This window comes from Marmota marmota, unplaced genomic scaffold, assembly GCF_001458135.2.
Source record: "Marmota marmota marmota unplaced genomic scaffold, marMar, whole genome shotgun sequence".
Classification (NCBI taxonomy): domain Eukaryota; kingdom Metazoa; phylum Chordata; class Mammalia; order Rodentia; family Sciuridae; genus Marmota; species Marmota marmota.
The window spans coordinates 9,635,431-9,651,319 of NW_026000020.1; the positions used below are offsets into that span (position 1 = coordinate 9,635,431).

The following is a 15,889-nucleotide window of genomic DNA, read 5'->3' on the forward strand; positions in this document are numbered from 1 at the left end:
TATGGGCTGTCCTTTTATTCTGTCGATAGTTTCTTTTCTGTGATGAAGCATCCTAGGTTGCTGCAGTCCCATTTGGTTATTTTTTTTTTGGAGATATATATATATATATATATATATATATATATATATCCTAGAGATTAATGCTTTATTGAANTTTGGAGATATATATATATATATATATATATATATATATATATATATATATATAGAGAGAGAGAGAGAGAGAGAGAGAGAGAGAGAATTTTTTTTAATATTTATTTTTTAGTTTTCAGCGGACACATCTTTGTTTGTGTGTGGTGCTCAGGATCGAACCCAGGCCGAACGCATGCCAGGCGAGCGCACTACCACTTGAGCCACATCCCCAGCCCCTCATTTGCTTATTTTTGATTTTGTTATTTTAGCTTTTGATGTGACATAAAAAACAATTATTACTAATGCCCACATGAAGGACATTTCCCACATGCTTTCTCTAGGAGCATGCCTGCATATGTTATTTTATATGTATTGCTGATTCTTCATAATTATTTTGCTTGGAGGTGTTTTGATGAGCCAGCGTTCAAATATCTAGATCCTCTGAAGGTTGAAGGTAGTTGACACTTTGAAATGCATTTCAACATTGGGTTATTCTTAGCTCTTGAACAGGAAACACAAGAGACAGTGAAGTTCACTACTGTGAGGTCTGCTTCCTTAAGGCAGAGGGTCACCCTCCAGGAGTTGTGCTGCATTGATTGTTGTCATAAGACAAAAATTAGGCACTAAATAATTCATTCATTTCTTTTATCTTTCTTGCTCTTAATTTTTTGTTTTTTTTCTTACTATGGAGTAAAAGGAAGGAAACATTTGATTGACAAATAATATTAAATGGATGAATTTTATCTTAAGTTTTCTGAGTATCTTGAATTTCCCTTATTGAAAATTCATACAACTATTTTGTAGATTCTTGGACTTCAGTATGAAAGGAGAAGGAATAAGTATGAAAATGTTCAGGTTACAGTCTCAACGTCTTATCTAAAATAAAAAAAGCAAAACCTTTTTCTTTTATCTTCTTGGTATATTCTATAAATTTTTATGAGGAAAACTTAAAAGAAGCTTTAAGTATAGTTTAAAACATTGAAATTCACAGTCTTCAAAATCTTTTTGGGTTCTCTATTCCTCATCTCACAAGTGAACCATATTTATAGACACCTTCTTTGGAGGACAGAGGCCTGTGTCCTCAAAAATGCAAACTGACATGGAATCTTAGGAGACAAGGAGGAGAACTTGTAAGACACTGAATAATTAGGTAGTAAATGGAATATTGCTTCACTGCAGTTTGGTGTGGGTGAGCTAGGCTTAGCAGAGAGATTAATATCTACAGAAAATCAGTATTCTTCCCATGATGTCTAACCTTAAATGTAAACATTATTTTTTGTCAATTAGCTGTTCGAGCCTTGTTAAAGAATCTTAGTTTGGTACATTTTCCCTAAATATATTAAAACTAATCTTTATTTTTGTGAAATCATGTGTACAATTTCATTTGTTTGTATGTTTTAGCTATTAAATATGACTTTGGGTTAAATTATCTAAGATTACTTTGCAGTTCAAACTCATCTTTCCATTTCCTCAGGATTTGTTTTTTTCTTCCAGGATTGTGACTCTCCTTTTTATGTAGAAGCCATTTTCCATGACCTGTTGAATTCAATATTAAGTGTATCAATAACAAATGATAAAAGGTGAAGTTGCTTCCCTATCGAGGTGACTAGCCACATGGTAGAATGATCCCTGAGCAGGCACCATTTTTTAAATGAAGGCCCAGGAAAATGTCAGTGCTGGCACAGGGTGCCCCAAGACACTACTGCATAGGATGCAATTGTTGTTCTTTTCTTACAGGGAATCTCCCTTGCATCTTGATTTAAGGCTGTTGCTCTCCACACAGGCCAGAGGAGAGATGAGTGACCTCACATAGTGACAAGGAGCAGAATCCTGAAGGACCTGGTTCTGTAGGACCAGATAGAATGTAAGACTGTTAACAGAGTTTTTCTTAACACCACTTATTTAAAAAACTTTTTTTCTTTTACTTTTCATTCTGTACCATTAAATTGAGAAGTTCTTCTACTATTAAACTCCTGTGGGTTATCTGGTATTTGTTAAGGAAGTTATGATGGGAAATTCATCAAATTGTAACAACTCACCACAAGGAATTTCATATCTATTACCTAAGGCGTAGAATTATATCTTCTTTTCCTCTTACTTAAATGGGGCTGTCAGCTTTCGATGTGTAAGAGACAGACTCATGCTCTTCTCCTTGTCATGACCTTCAAAAGAATGCTTTTGTGGATTTTAGGTACCATGGAAAGCAGCTTCCAAAACCTGCATCTAACATTCTCCAGCACTCTAGCTTGTGATGTAGATGAAAGAGCCTTCAATTGGCTCAAGACCACCTTTGCATCCGGAGGCTCTGCATATCAGACTTGTGGGTATGAGAGCTGTGTCCTTCTCCACATTATCTGGGAGCAAAACAATCTGGACAGCATTCAGCTCTCAGATTAATCCGAGACACCCTGCACTGTCAGGGACTTGCTGTCTTAGAGTGGCAGCTCCAAAACCATGTGACCATGTTCTTTCACATGGTTCTTCCATATTTCCACAAACAAACTGACTTAATCTGTATCTATGTACCAGCAAGAGATGTTTTATGTCACCTTGTTCACAGAGGAGGTCCTGTCCTGCTGTCTCCTACCACTTCATCCAGCAGGTTGTCTCACTCCACTGCACCCACCATGGGATTTGCATACTGTCCCACAGGAAGGCTCTTTCTTACAAATCTGAGAAAAAGCTCAGCTCTAATCTGGCCTTGACTCACCAGGACTGCTCAACTTAACCTTCTGCTGTGCCCTGCTCATCTCCTGGGGCTGCTGATGCTTTGGGTCCCTGATAAGGCCAGAGGGTTTTAGGAAAGGAGAATGGGGTGGAAGGGTCCCATTGCTTGTTATATTTATTCTTCCCTTGCAGTAGAGGCAAGTATTTTGTGTTCCAGGGAATGGTATTTCATACTTTTCCTGTTAGAATTAGGATCCACTTAACAATGACCAATGCCCTAATGGAGATCTTGGATGAAAAAGAACACATTGTGACTTATATATAAAATAGCAAATTATTTCTTACAGGTTTATGTTTCCTTGGTATGAATCAGAAAATTATTTGATACTTTTAGCATTAGCATCCACTCAACAATAACCAGTGTTCTAATGAAAATCATGAATAACAAATAGCACTTTGTGACTTATATATAAATTAGAAAATTATTTTTGTAGGTTTATTTTTTCCTGGCATGAATCAGAAAATATTGAAATAAGTAGCAGACTGAAAATAATGAATATTTCTCACAGTATTGGTACATAACCTTGCTTTTCTGTCATCATTTCAGGATCCAGTGGCAATGTTGTTATGACCCAGACTCCTCTTTCCAAACCTGTCACCCCTGGACAGCCACCTGCCATCTCCTACATAGTAATGGAAACATCTATTTGTGTTAGTTTCTGCAGAAGCCAGACAAGTCTCCAAAGCTTCTCATCTATAAAATTTCCAACCAATTCTCTAGGGTCCCAGACAGGTTCAGGGGCAGTGGGTCAGGGACAGATTTTGCACTGAGAATCAGCAAGGAGGAGGCTGAGGTCGCTGGAGTGTATTACTGCAGGCAAGGTACACATGCTCCTCCCACAGTGTGCAGCCCCAATCAAAAATCTCTTTGCAATGGTGACTCAGCAAATATACTTTATGTTCCCAACAGGAAGCAGGTTCTTAGGTTTCTATTACTGCGTTCTTTCTATCACACTGTGTTCTGACATGTGACTGACATGGCCTGTTATTATATCAGATGCAGATTTGGAGCACTACTTTAAATAGATCTGTGCTGCTTGTCTAACAACAGGTTTTTTGGGTCTGCATGAGAGGAAGATGCTGAGGAACTCAGGGAACAGGCTGACAGCTCATGGTTCACATATTCAGGCTTCTATTCTGCAGCTGCCCTGAATGGAGGAGCAGTAGGAGGAGAGAGGCGTGACAGGTAGAGCTGAGTAACAGCTCAGCCCAACTCTTCCTCATTTGCCCACAGTTGTTGAGAAATTACTCCACATGACAAGCAGGTCATTGGTGCAGATCAGTGGAACAGGAGTCGAGTAACTGATGGAAATGAATGGTGGGCTGTTATTTTTCACATATTTGGTAATCTTCAGAAATTCCATTTTCCCACTGACCTAATTTCCCACATCCACTTTACCATCTAAGCTTTTGATAAACATGTTTAGGAAATCATATGATACACCAATCCTTAGAGAAGGAAGAAGTGGGTTATTTAAACCAATGTTTGCCTTTTGAGCACAATCATGGCAGATATAGATCCTAATGCCAAAATATTTTATTTGCCCCAGTTACTGTTAACTGATTGAAAAGGCAGTTCACCCCATTCTTAATGTGAGTTTTGAAAATAAAGGGCAGAAACTGAATAATGAAGAACAACTGTACACCATGTAGCACAGGAAAATAGAGATTTTTATTTTTTATCTCAAATTCTAAGAATTTTATAAATATCTTCAACAGTTTTCAAATTGAGAATTTTGATCTTTCGCTAAAAGAAAATATAAAAGTGGATTATTTTCATGACATCATCATTACATGGAATTAAATCTGATTTTATTTTATTCATAAATGCATACAGATGGTTTGCTTTCAAACAGGTCTATTTAAAGAAGTGCTTCAAATTCACATTTGATGTAATAATGGGTCATTTCAGTCACATGTCAGAACACAGTGTGATACACAGAATGCAGCGATAGAAACCTAAGATCCTGCTTCCCATTGGGGACAGAAAGTATATTTGAAATGATTTCATATCAAAAGTGTGGATCATGGCAAGTCCATTTAAAATCCTAATGGTTCATATCCATTAGGTTTCAAAATTGTATGAGGATATCTGTATGAATTTCTGGTGAAATGTTAGTCTTATCTCCTTAACTAGTTCCACAACTCATTTGCATTTTCTACAGAATCCTGCCCAGTGACAGATGGAAGAAGATCAGCTTCAAGAATGTGAAAGAGAGCTGGGGATGTGGCTTAGTAGTAGAGCGCTCACCTTGAATGTGGAAGGCACTGAGTTCGATCCTCAGCACCACATAAAGATAAAATAAAGATATTGTGTCTATCTACAAATAAAAGTATTTTTTTAAAATGTGAAAAAAAGGAATCCACAGTCAAGACACTGGGTCCACAGACCCCAAATCCCACAAGTTGTTGTGACATTTACCTGCCATGAAAATGCGAACAAACCCCACTTTTAAAATAAAGCCCAGAGGCCAGATCTCAGAAGCCCTGAGGAAGTATCTATGTCCTGCCCAGGAGGGACCCTAAATCTTGGGAGCTGTGCCCAGCTCTCAGGCCCAGGACTGCTGGGGCTCTGTACTCACTGGGCCAAGTCTCCCCATCGGCAATTTATGAGCATTTTTAAATTTCACTTTGTGATCTGTAATGACCACAACGTGGCAATGATGAAAGTTCCCTGAGGACTCATGGAGTGGGGTCAGAACTAAGGGTCAGCAGTGGGCCAGAATGTGTGAGAGGGCAGGGCCACAGCTCTGAGGACTGTGCAGCCCTGTGTGCAGTGAGGGTGACTTGCCCTTGTGAATTCAGAGGAGGCGCCACTGAGTGATGTGCCCTCAGATTGGGTCCTGTGAATCCCAACCCTACTTCCAATACAAAATACCAAGAAACACAAGCACATAGACAAGAGTCTCCTTGCTCAAGTGCTGTGGGTTCCCATTTAGTGTAATCAAGGGGCTTTGCCCATGAAATTGTCTTACCCACAACAGGTGTAATCAAGGGACTTTGCCCATGAGATTGTCTTCCTAAGAAAAACTCTGGGGCTAGCTCTTCTTCAGTGCAACTGCATCTGTCTCTTGTCAAAACCAACACAAGGTGATAAAAACATGGAGACACTGGGAGCAGAGAGGACAGCCACCCACTCAGGGATGGCAAGCCCTCTCTCTCCTTCTGAGTTGCCTGCAACAGCTGCAACATAACCCAGGACCTCTTGGGCTCCACACAGCACACATGGAGCCCACAGTTCTGGAGGTCACAGGCTCTCTCAGGCGGTGTTCCATCTGGAGACTCCCAAGGAGAGAATCTTAGTCTGCCTTTCCTCCTCCAAGATGCTCCCAATCCCTGCTCCTTGACCCTTCCTCCATCTTGGCAGCATCCTCCTCATTGTCACTTCTCCTTCTGAGTTGACTGTCACAAGGCCAATCTGTGAAGAGACTAGAATAAAATGTGACTCGGGGTTCTCTGGCTTGAGGGTTTTAAAAGCTGGTGGATTTTATTTCACTGCATCTACAGTGGCCCTCATGTTGCAGAGATATTCAATAAAGGCTGCCCTGATCTTGGACAAACAGAAAGGAATCACTCCATAAATCCAATCTTTGAGACATTGGTAAAGGAAAATAAATATTTCTGGAATTTTCTTTTTTTTTTTTTTTAGACCAACCTGGACAATTTAGTGAGACACTGTCTCAAAATAAAAAAAAATAATAAAAAAAATTAAGGGCTAGGGATGTAGCTTAGTGATAAAGTGCACCTGGAATTTTCTTAATAATAGAGGAGGAGTGGTGAGATCTTGGACCAGGGAAGCCCTGAAGGAATAGGATCTGTTTCTCTCCTGGGTTGTGTCCCAGGACAAGGAGGACTATGCAGTCACTCCTTCACAAGCCACACTGCTGAGGATGGTGGCAGCTCAAGTCCACATGGAAACAGAGAAAATGTCCCTGGTGACTCCAGCTGAGCTGAGGGGCTGGGATGTGTGCCTCTCCTGCCATTGCCCTCTGGGACTGTCCTGGGAATGGTCAGCCCAGGCCCTGTGTCTGACTTGTGTGCAGTACAGCTGCCTCCCGAGCCTCAGAGAGCAGACTGAGCATAGGTGTCCCTAGGGAATCAGCACAAACACAGTGTGGCATCAAAGGACAAGGCACCAGCAAGGACTGCCAATAAAGTCAGAAAAAATGGGGAAAGTCTTTCAAACTTGAACAGAGCTTGTTGGAATTGGCTCTGCCTGGGCTGCTTTCTAGCAAGGCTTCCTGTAGTTCAGGCCCCTGGAAAGGCAGCAGGTGTGTGCTCAGCCCATGGTACTACAGCCAGACCCCTCAGCCTGTATTCAGCAGGGAGAACCCTGGTACCCAGTGGCCAGAGCATGGATGCTGGAGACACAGCTGGCTCCTCTTCCCCTGCTGCTCAGCTGGGATGGATGTCTAAAGCAAAGGCACAGAGGTGACACAGGAGCTGTTTGAATCTGTGCCCTAGTTCACCTGGGTCCAATTTCTCCTCCATATGCATCTGTGCTGGCTGCACAGGCGGCTGAGACTCTCCTGGAGAGGCCCACAGGAGATGGAGCCTGGATCAGGATGAGCTTCCCCTCACTGCTGTAGGGAAGAGCAGAAGGGGGCATCCATGGTGCATATCAGGGAAATGCACTGGGTAGCAGTGGCTGTCACTTAGTCACCAGGCCTGGCCTCAATAACCAGCGCTTTGTGATGGTGATCTCTGGTAAGCAATGCCACATGTTAGAAAGGGACAGAATAGGGGAGAGCCCAAGTCAAGGATGAGCTGCAGCCATTCAGCCCCTGAGCTCCAAAGAGATCTGCAGCTTCAGGTGACAGGGACTGCGAGTGACAAACTACCAAGAGCCATGTTTGAGCATCTGCTGGACTTTTCACTGGCCCTCATAATGAATGACAGCTATTTCAAATAGCTTTTAATGCACTGAACATGTTTCTGAAAATTATCTAATTTAAAGAGACGAAACCACTTTAAAGTCACAGATATGCACAGACAACACAGAGTTCTTACCAATCAGGGTCATTTTGGAGTAAGATAAAGCCCCACCAGCCCTCTGCCAAGACTATACTGTGTGTTCTCTACAAAAAAGTAAATTCTCCATCACTATTGAAAAACCACCATGAAATGCTTAATTTATAGAGTCCTCTCGGTGCATTTCTCATTTTGAAAATAGTCTCTAAAATATCTTTTGTTACAAAATGACCCCAGGGAGAAACAAGCTTTCTGCATACCCATTTGTGCTGTGATGGTCTGAGCTGAGATCCTTGAGGACACTCGGCCAGTGATAACTGACTGAGAAAAGCCAGCCCTGCAGCTGTGCTCAGCCCTGCCCAGCCCTGCCCAGCCCTGCTGATTTGCATGTGCCCACAGCACAGCCCACTGCCCTGAGGACTTCTTAAGAGGCTGCTCACACCCTATGCAGAAGTCAGTCCCTGACAGGACACAGCATGGACATGAGGGCCCCTGTTCAGCTCCTGGGGCTCCTGCTGCTCTGCCTCCCAGGTAAGGAGGGACAACTCTGGAAATGTGCTCAGCCCAGTGGTCAGTGCTGCCTGGCTCTTCAGGGAAGTCTTCTTGAAACATGATTAATTAAGGATACTTATGTTTATGTTTCCAATGTCAGGGGCCAGATGTGACATCACGATGACCCAGTCTCCATCCTCCCTGTCTGCATCTCCAGGAGACAGAGTCACCATCACCTGCAGGGCCAGTCAGAATATTAACAGTTGGTTAGCTTGGTATCAACAGAAGCCAGGGCAAGCTCCTAAGCTCCTGATATATAAGGCATCTAGTTTGGAATCTGGGGTCCCCTCAAGGTTCAGTGGTAGTGGATCTGGGACAGATTACACTTTCACCATCAGTAGTGTGGAGCCTGAAGATGCTGCCACTTATTATTGTCAACAAGGTAGTAATCTACCTCCCACAGTGATGCAGGCTATGACAAAAACCTCCCAGGGAGCAGAAGTGTGAGGCTGGGCTGCCCCAGCTGCTCCACCTGCTGCCTCCACCTGCTGAGGGCACTGCTCAGAGGCACCAGGCTCTGGAGGTCTCTAGTATACTGTGGTAGGAAGGGCCAGGGAGGCTCCTCTGTACCCCACCCTCTTTCTTTCTCAGCCCCAACAGGTGAGACATGACCATGTCTTCCAGGTTTAGTAAGTGGCTATCACTTTATGGGAGGAGTCCAGCTCTCTGTATCAATTTGGATTCCTTCCTCAGATTTCAAATACATGGAATTACAGTCTAAGTCACAAATTTCAAAAACCACAGCTCCTCTGAGTGAAGGTGGAGCCTGTGGATTCCTGCACTAGCCCAGGAGCTTCTCAGGGACACTCACACCCAAACTATAGCACAGACAATAATGTGCACATAACTGTTGTGATTCCCACAAGCAGCAAAGAAAACAGAAAAGGTGCTGGGGTGTGGATTGTGGTTAAGTACCCCTGGGACTAATCACTGGTGCCAACAGCAACAGCAATATCAGCTCACTGTGCTGTTTTATCATTGAACCCTCCTCCTCCGCACACATTCCATAGCAAGTGCCAGTGCCTCTTCTCTGTGGTACCTTGGCCAGGGCAGGACCTACAACAGTTCTACCTACTCATCCTCTGAGGGCTCCCAATCTTACTTTACATTCTCTGGTGGCAAGTTATCATCTGCTTTTGACACGTGTCCATCAAGTTTCCTCAGTCCTGATACACTCCCAGATGAACTTCTCTGAGCCATCTAGTAAGGAGCAGGAGACCATCACTGCAGTAGTTTTGAAACTGGAATTTCCTGGCTTCTGCAGGCAGGTGGGGTCAGCACAAGCTGCAGCCTCTGGAGCTCGGAAGTGTTGCTGCTCTTAACAGGGGCCATGCTCACCAGTCATGCACAGACCCAGAAAAATATGCTCACAACTTGGACTCAGATCACTCCTCTGTCAACATTAAGGTTATGAACATGTGCTCTGCTCAGACATCTGCTAACCTCAAGTAATAAGTCAGTGGTCCCCATTACCATGGCTGCACTGGGAAGGCAGTGCACCTTCTTTGTGCCATTTGAATACAGTCTAGCTTCTTTCCCTGTGGCATAAACATATGTGTAACATCAATGAGGTCATAGGGGTCAAGTTATGCCATAAGGAAAGGGAAGCCTCTTGGGACCCTGGGACACAGTGTGTGTGTTAAGTGGAGCCTCTGCATCTCCTCAAGTCCAATCTCAATGTACCATTTCCATCTTAATGTAAGCAGTGCTGGGCCCAGCTAGTGCTGCCCTGTGCTGAGTCCCACGCTCCCCTGTGGTGAGCAGCTCAGTCACTCAGTGCCCAGGGCATGGTGCCAGGGCTCAGGGATGCCTTGGAGCTGCTTTTAGAACAGTCAGTAGTCTTTCTTCCTCCCTCCCTCTTTCCTTCCTTCCTTCCTTCCTTCCTTCCTTCCTTCCTTCCTTCCTTCCTTCCTTTTTTTCTTTCCTTATGTTTTATTTCCTGGGGATGGCCTGCTCTTCTCTAGTGCTCTGCAGGTCTCTGCTGTGACTCTTATTGGGGACTTGTCAGAGGCACACACACTGTCCTCATCTAGTACAAACCCTTCTTCCCCTAGCAATGTGCTGGGCCCCATGGCCACACAGCAGGGATCCTGGTCCACAGCACAAGCCTTCTGCAGAGTGTCCTGCTCTGGACCCCGCAGCACAGACAGGCTTCCCAGGTAGCTGATGAGTGGTTGGTGCAGCTCACCCATCATGGAGGGTGTCCTCTCAGCTCTGCACAGAGCCCAGCCAGCACTGAGCTTCCTTCTCACTGATTAGAGGAGCAAGGAGCAACACCTTGTCCTTCTTCTGAAGGGGAGGAAACAGTAGCCATAAGATATCTGGGCCCCAACATCTTTTCAATGTGACAGGCCCATCAGTTGCTGTAGGTCTGCAGCCCATCCTCTAGAGAGCATGGTTTTCTCCAGACACCAGAGTTCTTGCCATTTCCTGCTCATCCTGTCCAAGCAACATGAGGCCATCCATGCAGAGTCACATGGGGCAGTGCTCCCTGGTGTCCACATGACCACAGTTACTTCAGGCTGTGACCTAGAGCAAAAGAGTTATCTTGTCTGAGGCATGAGCTGCTATGGATTCCAGAAGACTACAAGTTCAGCCAGAGGTCTGTGGCAGGTAGAGTGTGCTCCATGACTGGGCCCTGTAGCTGGTCCCTGTATCTGTCTGAACAGAGACACTTTGTTATACCATACTCTGTTTCTGAGCTTTGAAGGCACAGCTGGTATTGAAGCCTCTCCCACCCCAGCAGAGTTGAACCAGGTCACTTCATGATGTTGTCATCTGTGCCATCTGTCACTTTTCAAATTAGAAAAACATTTTCCCAGATACATTCCCCTTTCCTTTCAATAGATATACATATAGTGTCCCTTACAAGTTTTCCCTGGTGGCTAAAGTTGCTCATTTAGTAAAGCTCAGAAACGTGGATGACCTCATGTTGCTGGGACATAGTGAGCAGGGTTCTGGGAAGTTCTGCCTCAGGTGGGACCCAGAGGGAGCCATGGCAGCCCCCAGTCAGCTCCTCTGCCTCCTGTTACTCTGGGTCCCAGGTGAGGTATCATGGGATGGTTCTACACACCTGTGAAAACTCTTTCATTGTGGTTGGGTCCTGTGTCCTGGCACCTCTGTTTAGCAAGCCCAGTGATTCAAGCTCTGGGTGCTGCAGGATCCTGGTTCTACTGAGGAGACTGGGGTATGACCTAGACTGCATAGGTGACCTTTCTGTTCTCTTTCCATCTCAGGGACCACAGGAGAAATTGTGCTGACACAGACTCCACACTCATGTCTTTGTCTCAGGGGAAAAAGCCACCCTCACCTGCAGGGCCATTCAGAGTGTTGACAGCTCCTTTCCTGGAACCAGCAGAGGACTGGGCAGGCTCCAAGATGCCTCATGTATGATGCATCCAGCAGGGCCAGTGGCATCCCAGCCCAGTTCGGTGGCAGTGGGTCAGGGACAGACTTCACCCTCCCATCACAGCCAGGAGCCTGTGGAGGCAGCAGTGTGTGACTGTCTGCAAGGCCATGCAGGTTACCACAGTGGTTCCATCCCCATCAGAAACCTCACAGTTGCCTCTGCCACCCTCCCCCTGGGGTACAGCAGCTTCCCTCAAGGCACCCAGTCAGATCCTTTGCACTTTTCTCTTCCCACTGCACCTGGAAAGGTTGTGTGAGTGGAAACCAAGGTTCATTCGGGTGTGAAAGATTCATGGTCTCCTAGGCCCTCTTTGCTTCCCTGGAAGAAATGTGAGTGATTAGAGAGGATGGGGACACTTGTTGTTATTTCCCTATTTATCAGATGAGGATGGAGTCTCTGGAAGAGCCATAAGATCCCAAGCAGAGGCAGTTAAAGGTGAATCCCTCAGTGTAGTTTGATTCCCAGATATTTATATCCTTCTCATTTTGACTTCAACAATATGTAGTTAGATCTGTCCAAGCACTGACACTGTCAAATGGTTCCAGAAATTGCTCCCAGGTCCTGTTCACTTTTAAGCCAGGGTAAGAGGGAGGATCTCCCACATTCTGAACCTGGGATGTGGATGCAACTGCAGCTTTTTTGCTTTGTGTGCAGCACAAGGAGGCTCTCTCTGCCATTCCTGCTTCTCCACAGATAGAGAGCCCAGGGTTCCCAAGAGTTGGGAATTTGTGGAAGGGCAGCTTTCCCAGGACCATTCCATGGAGCTGACATCTGAGTAATCTGTCCTACCTTTCAAAAGAAAAAATCCTGTCACAATCCTGCCTCCTGGTGTCTGACCCTGAATGGGAAAGAGTGTGAATACAGTTCTAGCTCAACACACCTGGACATGACTTTCTTTAATACTCAACCACTGAGGGAGTTGTCTTGTAAAACCTCCAGAATCCATTTAAGTCACTTTGCTATGGTTTTTTCATCAGTGAAAATGCAAGAAAATGCCAGCTGTCCTGGCCAAGGAACTTTAGAAGTCACAAGCTCAGTATCTCACATGCATAACATGATAACTGCTCCCAGAGAACCATGTTCCTGGGAAGAGTCACCATCACCTCCTCCACCTGCATGAAGGGCCTCAGACTCCCCTCTCACCTCCCAGTCCATGGACAGACTCTGTGTGTTTTCACTTTGTGTTGATTGTATGGATGTCACCTGCACATGCCCTGTGTGTGTCCTGGAGCTGCTGCCCACTCTCCTGAGCAGGATGCTCACCAGGTCCTGCAGGTGCAGCACCACAGCACCAGCCCCCAAGGGAGGGCAGACATCCTTCTAAATATCAGTGGAAGCCTCCCCAAACCCTGAACTTCAGCACCCTGCATTCTTTTAGAAGCAGCATGACATGCTGACCCCAAGGACTGTCACCATCTTGATAAGCAGCCAAGACTCCAGGAACCATGTCCCTATCTGCAGCAGCCTCTGAGTGTGTGGGCAGCTGAGCATGGTGAAACTCCTCCCTAGACCTCTTACTCAAATGTAGAGAACTGTACAGCATGCATATGGCCTTAGTTTTGGTCATCAGTACCAAAGGGGAAAATTAAAGGAAAAAGAAAGAAAGAAAGAAAGAAAGAAAGAAAGAAAGAAAGAAAGAAAGAAAGAAAGAAAGAAAGAAAGAAAGAAAGAAAGAAAAAAGTAAAAAGAAAAAAGAAAAAAGATTGTGGACAGTTATTGAGAAGGTTTTTTGATAACTCTTAGAAGAGCAGGGGTGAAGAACTTTGTCCTGCTTCATTTCTGGAAAAGTTACAAGAGGACCTGATGTAGGACATGATATTTAGAAACACTGCAGCCCTCTTGAGGTCATGAGGTATTACTAGGACTTAAAAACACATGTGGTAATGCTGGTAAGGCAGAATTATATACAGAATCTGCATCTTTACTGTGCTTACTAAGATGCTAACCATGACCTATATTCTCCAAACTTCAATCTATAAAGTACTTTCACTAGTTTGTAAAATTATTCTTACTTCTCCTAAGAGATAGTTAAGAGAAAGAGCCTGGCTGTCCTTAGACCTGCTGGTCTGGAGAAGATGGGCACCATGATGGGTGTGAGTGTACTCTATGGGGCTCTGAGGCAGGGAGGGCTGGGTCCATGTGTGGGTCCCTCCTTCCTGCCTCTTACCCATGCTGTGCCAATATCCAGAAACCCCAAACACCTCAGTGAGTTTATACATCTTCCTCTCTTTCTGTCTTTATTTCTGTTTTTACCTACAAAGCATAAACTATCCCCTTGCTTCTGTAATGTCCCCTCCTCCTCCAAGGGTCACCCACACAGAACTGTGATTAAGGCACAAGGACAGCCCATTCTGAACCAGAAAGTGACTACAAATCACCCCTAACAGCTCAGGGGGCTGACTGTGTCCTGTGGCCCCAGGGAACCATGTTCACCCCAAGCAAATCTGAGCTGCCCTGGTCTGACCTGGGACACCTAGACACTGAGCCTGTGTTGATTGACCAGGAGGATCCCATCCTGCAGCTGTGCTCAGCCCTGCCCAGCCCTGCCCAGCCCTGCTGATTTGCATGTGCCCACAGCACAGCCCACTGCCTTGAGGACTTCTTAAGAGGCTGCTCACACCCTATGCAGGAGTCAGTCCCAGTCAGGACACAGCATGGCCATGAGGGCCCCTGCTCAGCTCCTGCTGCTCCTGCTTCTCTGCCTCCCAGCTAAGGAGGGACAGCACTGGGAATTTACTAATCACAGTGTGGTCAGTGCTGCCTGGCTACTCAGGAAAGTCCTCTTGCAACATCACTACTTGCAAGGATATTTCTTTTTATGTTTCCAATGGCAGGTGTCAGATGTGACATCATGATGATCCAGTCTCTCTCCTCCTTGCCTGTGTCTCCTGGAGATAGAATCACCATCACCTGCAGGGCCAGTCAGGACATTAGCAGTTATTTATACTGGTATCAGCAGAAACCAGACCAAGCTCCTAAGCTCCTCATCTATTATGCAACCAGTTTGGAATCTGGGGTCTCCTCAAGGTTCAGTGGCAGTGGATCTGGGACAAATTTCACTCTCACCATCAGCATCCTGGAGCCTGAAGATGCTACCACTTATTACTGTCAACAAGGTAACAGTTATCCTCCCACAGTGACAGAGGCCATGACAAAAACCTCCCAGGGAGCAGAAGTGTGAGGCTGGGCTGCCCCAGCTGCTCCTCCTGTTGTCTCCACCTGCTGAGGGCACTGCTCAGAGGCAGCCAGGATCCCAGGGCCACAGGGAGGGTTTGTGGAAGGATCCAGGGGGCTCCTCTGCACCCTGACTCTTTCCTTCAGCTCAGCCCCAGCAGGTGACCATGATAACAGCCTCAATGATATGGGCAGAATTTAGACTTCGAGGGACTCTAATGGCAATAGTTGTTGTCCTGCAGCAAAGACAGGCCTCTCCACATATTCCACATGGGAATATTTTAAGACTTTGATTTTTAGTGTAATTTAAGTTCCCAGCAAAACTGGGAGAAGTACAGAGTTCTCCTGTGTCCCCCTTGCTCCCACAGCCCCTCTGTCACCACCCCCAGACTCTGTTGCTATTGTTACAATTCATCAACCTCTGCCCACATCTACAGGTCACATCAGGGTCACTTTGTGCATTCTAAGGAACTAGACAAGTGGACAGCAATGTGTGTCCAACAGTGTGGCCTGGCACAGTGCAGGTCCTGACCTAACACTGTCTGAGCTCCAGCTGCTCCTCACCCCCCTCTCTGCTGCAGACCTTCATAATTTTCCATCCTGTAGTTTCATCTTGGCTGAGTGACACCTGCCTGGCACTCACAGAATGACGATGTTCAGCCTGGCCTGTCACCCTGAGTGCTGTGCACACAAACCTCCTCCAGGGGTTTTCATTACAGCATAGAGAGTTGTTTCCTTTGTTCTTTTTCAAAATTTTCACAGTTGCATTTTTATTCTTTTTTTCTTGCTAAGTTGCTGAGCCTGGCATTAAACTTGTGATCCTCCTGCCTCAGCCTCCCAGTTGCTGAGATTACAGGTGAGCACCACAGCACCCAGCTTGATAGAAAAGATTCAGTGCTGAGTAATATTCTACTTTCTGGCTCT

General features: G+C 45.4%; 1 long non-coding RNA gene across 1 annotated transcript; it reads left to right on the forward strand.

Annotated features, from left to right (window-relative positions):
- Window positions 1-8,192: 8,192 nt before the first annotated feature.
- Window positions 8,193-11,821, forward strand: LOC125618845. Its single transcript, XR_007350225.1, has 3 exons — window positions 8,193-8,361; window positions 8,483-8,784; window positions 11,810-11,821. It is a non-coding gene; the product is annotated as an uncharacterized LOC125618845 (long non-coding RNA).
- The last annotated feature ends 4,068 nt before the right edge of the window (window positions 11,822-15,889 follow it).